A 4,559-nucleotide genomic window follows, 5' to 3' on the forward strand; every position below is an offset into this window, starting at 1 on the left:
CTTTTTCTTTTGTGCATCATATTTGCAGCATGCATCATATCATGTCACCTTGTTTTATAAAACTTGCATTTCATTCTTGTCTCTCTCTCTCTATCTCTCTCTCTTCACTTGTGATGTTCCAAGCAAGTCTAAACCTATCCTACTTCTTGACCCTATTTTCAAAAAAGGCCAAACCATCACTATAACTTGATCTATTTTCATATAGGTCATGTCAAAATTTCTTACTTGGTTTTAATATTAAAGCCCTCCTAAATCTCCTCTTATTTTACAATTATTTTAATATGAAGCAAATAATTTTGGGAACACATGTACTTTGTTTTATTTGGATTAAAGTGCAGGCTTCAAAATGTTTGATACTCTATCTCATCTCTATCCAATTTCAAAATAGTTTAAATATGTTTGTTTCAAAACAGGAATTAAACAAAAAGAAGAAGAAATGTTAACAGAATCCTATCCTAAGCTGAACCTAACCCAGCTTACCTGTTGACCGAGCCAGGAGCACTAGCTCCTCTGCTTTTCTTCACCACGTGAGCAGGCACGAGGAGAGCCTGGCCATCTCCTCCACTTTTCCCCTTGCCCAAATCAATTCAGCAACCCTAGCTCTCAACTCCCTCTTGCTGCCGCCGTTGCCCATCTTCTACCCCCTCCTCCACAAAGGCTTCAGAGAGGAACACCCAGGGAGAGTTCAGAACTTTCAGTCACCGAGTTCGCCGGAGAAAGGTCCACGCAGCGCCGCTGTTCCTCGCCGTCGTCCGCTGTACTGAGCGCGGGGATGGAGCCCCCGTGGCCTCGTCTTCCTCCTCGCTGAGTTCACGGAGCCGGAGCAGCTCCGGGCGTCTTCAACCTCGTCTTCTTCCCGGAACTGGAGCAGCTCTGAAACGGCACGCTCGTCCTCGTCTCCAAAGCGCGTCTGCCATGGTGACCGTGTGCATCTTCATCGATCCCGGCGTCGCCTCACGTCCTCGAGCCTTTCCGTTCGCCTACGCGCCTCCTGGTGAGCGTCGCCTCTGTTCCCACTCTTTCACCCCGCCTAGGTTCGTCATCTTCGTCGTTTAATCCCCGTGGGAGTGATCTCCTCTGTTTCGGTTTCAGCTTTCAGTTAAATTCAGTTAACTGCATCTATCGCTGTTGCCTTCCAGGTCGCACACTCGCACAACACCCCGCGCCTCACGATGCACTCTGTCATGCCCAGTGCAGCTAGCTCCTGAATCAATTCAGCAACTTGCTTGCTTGCTTAAGCTAGCTAGCTTATGAATTGATCCAGCAGCTTGTCTTAGCTAGCTAGGAACGGCAGCAGATCGATCTAGCAGTCTGCTTACTTGCTACGTATTTGACTAGCTAGCTTTTCTCTGCTTTTACTCAAACAGTACAGCCTAGCCGAAGTGGTTCACGTGACAGCAAAATCAGATGAATTCCAGGGACAACAAAATGCCCTTCCTTTCTGTCATTGTTCCTCAGTTTCAGATAACACCTCTGATAAAATTTCAGTTAACAATTCCTTTAGTAATATCTGTCTTGTTTCTGTATCTTTTCAAGCCAGCGAACCAGCCCAGACTGGTATCAAATATCAGCACCGGAGGATTAAATCCACCTTTCCTGCCTCCAATTATCTTTATTTTGCAAAACTTGTTTATCATATATATTTTGTTTTACAAATCCAATTGCTGCAAACAATATGTCTACCTTTATAAGAAAAATGCATAGATTAATAGATTGTCATCCATATACATATGTTTGCATCTTGCATCACGTCGAATCGTGTTAGTTTGTGCCTATCACCTAATATATAAATACGGAGTATTTAGGAATTGCAGTATATGATTTCCCCGCTCCGTTTAATATTGAAGTAGCTCACCCTTGCTTGTCTTGCCATGCTAAACAACATTTAACTTTGCCGGTAGAAAAATAACTTGAACCATATAATTGTGAGTCGGGATTTCGATTCCGCTTAATATGGATACGTTGCATTGCACCATATTCGTCATGCCATGCATATCATCTTGAGCATGCCGAATTCTTCTCCGTAGTTGTAAGATTTGCATCCGTTGTTTGTTGTAGCATTTGCTTCTTCCCGGATAGGATCACGAAGTGGTGATGTGAGATACGACGAGTTCTCCGACAAGTTCTTCTACAGCTTTTCACAGGCGAGCCCTCTCTCTTCACCTATTATACTCTCTCCCTCGCACTGCTATCCTTATGTTGCGATGCTTTATCGAGTCACGTGTCCTATTCCACTTGTTTACCATAATAATCCTATATGCACCATTCCTTATCCATAGCCGTTGCTTGATGTTTGAGCCTTGCGAGTCGTAGGCGTGTTTAGGATCTGTTGTTTATCTCGATCTGTTATCGGGATATGTTGGGTTGTTGGGAGGTTATCACATGCTATAACAGTTGTTGGAGATAATCACATTTACTTAATTGTTAACAACTAAAATTGTAAGCAGAGGCATCTGTGAGCCCCTTTGCGAAAGCATTGGAACTTTGACTTGCTAATGTCCCCTAGGACCCGAGTTCTTGTTATCTGTTCTGAGATTGAGCGCTCTACCCGTACGTGGGGGAGTGGGACCCCCATCACCCACTACCTTTCCTCGAGTCTGTTTATTGGGAGCCACAACCTTGATTTTATTTGCTCATATGCACGATGCACGATTTACTTCCTGTTGCCTTCGGGTGTTTATTTCTGTACTGTACTCATATTGCGGATAGACTTATCCTGTGCCTGGTTGTAAGTGCCCGCCTGGACTATGTCGCAAACCTCTGGGTCCGTATCGGAGTACGGCCGAACTTCGTCACGGGTAGCTTAGTTGGGTGGCTCCCATTAAACTTTCTCTTGCATTGGGAACGGTCTTGATGTGAGACTCCACCTGTAGTAAGTGGGTTCGAGCATGCGTATGGTTACATTTGGGCAACCCCTGCAGGGTGTACATCTTATCGATAAGCCGTGTCCGCGGTTATGGACGACTTGGAATTGTATAGCTTGATCATAGAACAACTTACACCGTTATCTTGTTGCTAATAATCTGATAATAACTTGCGTAGTAATATAGCCTTACTACAACCGTTACCCAATAAAACTTGTCCACCGTTGAGTGCCTTTTACATTGCCTCTTCGCAATTGTTGGAGGGGATATGTGTAATCGGCTGGGTTATGTTTGTGTAGTATTTTATCTGTTACCTTATGCGCTTTCTCATCTTCTCTGTTTAGACGAATGTTGTAGCGTGTCTCTATTGGTTATAGTTTTGCTGCCGCTAAACCTACCATATAGCCCCCGGCGATATATATATTATACTCGCCCGGTGAGCATAGCCATTTCTAGTCTCGCTAAGTACGTGCCGGAGTTCGTTCCTTGGTACTTACTCTCGCCTTTTCCCCTTTCTCTTTTGCTTCCTTCCTCTTGTCGGCAACCGATGGCCCGACTTTGACAGGTACAAGATGACGACGTTAGCAAGGTTACCCTTCCGGCTTGGCCTGGGCAGGGTTATGGACGCCAGTGGTTATCTTCAGGACTCTTAGTCCAATTTGTATCTTGTCCATACTCGGACGTATTCGATCTTCTGTATGATTTGGATCTTTGTATTATATATTTGTATCTTGACTCGTTGGAGTCGTTGTTGTATATATGTATCTTGTGGGCTCTATTGTAATCATGTTGTAATGTTACCGCTCGTGTTAATTCCTCTGGCATCACGTGTGTGATTTGTCGCGCACGTCGTGTCGGAGGGCGTCTCTGGATCGATATCGTGCGGATTTCGGCGGGATCGCTGGAATCCTCAGGATACCGGTTCCGGGGCGTCACAAGTTGGTATCAGAGCTCAGGTTGACGGTACCCCACTAGTCCTGCCTGTAGGATAACCTTGCCAACGGTCGTTGAGTTTAGAGTGTCAAAACCTATTTTCTGAAACATCGTTGGATAGATCTGATTAGCTCTATTTTTCTCCTTACCTATATTCTTTCTTCTCTTACCTATGCGAGTTTTAAGTCTTCTCTCTTATCTGAGTCTTAGGTTCTACGCGGGTTGGACGATCTAAGCCTTTCACCTAATAGGTCCGATGTCTGAAGATTTTCGACAGAAGAACATCCCCGGCGGATAACCTCGTCTCTCCGTTGCCATCATCTTTGTTTCCGCGATCTCTCTTCAATTCCTTGTGCTTTGACCCGTCGAACCTTCACTGTCAATGATTGACAAGATCACCAATCTGAATTCCAGGATGGTTACGTGATTCTCTTATTCATGTGCAGAGTAATACTTTGAGTGCGGAATGGACTGATCACGATACCGACTACTCTTATTATTCGCTCTTGTTACATTGAATTGGTGGACCCATGTGACTATACCCCTTCCTTTCTTCCTCCGGAGTCGTTATCATCGACGTGAGAAACAACCCTTGTTGGTGGTGTCGTCCAATCAACATGGAGCAACAATTCTTGTTAGTGGTGTCGAGGAGATCGACACGTCGCCAGAAGATCCGATAGTTCACCTCTCTCCCCCGTACCTTGAGGTGGAACCTCGGGGCGAGGTTCCTTGTTAGTGGTGTCGATTGTTACGGCCCAGGAA

The 4,559-nt window shown here is 45.1% G+C and overlaps 1 long non-coding RNA gene across 1 annotated transcript; it reads left to right on the forward strand.

Annotated features, from left to right (window-relative positions):
* Positions 1–542: 542 nt before the first annotated feature.
* On the forward strand, positions 543–3,642 carry LOC127344118 (uncharacterized). Its single transcript, XR_011755985.1, has 3 exons — positions 543–994; positions 2,059–2,144; positions 3,430–3,642. It is a non-coding gene; the product is annotated as an uncharacterized lncRNA (long non-coding RNA).
* The last annotated feature ends 917 nt before the right edge of the window (positions 3,643–4,559 follow it).

This window comes from Lolium perenne, chromosome 3, assembly GCF_019359855.2.
Source record: "Lolium perenne isolate Kyuss_39 chromosome 3, Kyuss_2.0, whole genome shotgun sequence".
Lineage (NCBI taxonomy): Eukaryota > Viridiplantae > Streptophyta > Magnoliopsida > Poales > Poaceae > Lolium > Lolium perenne.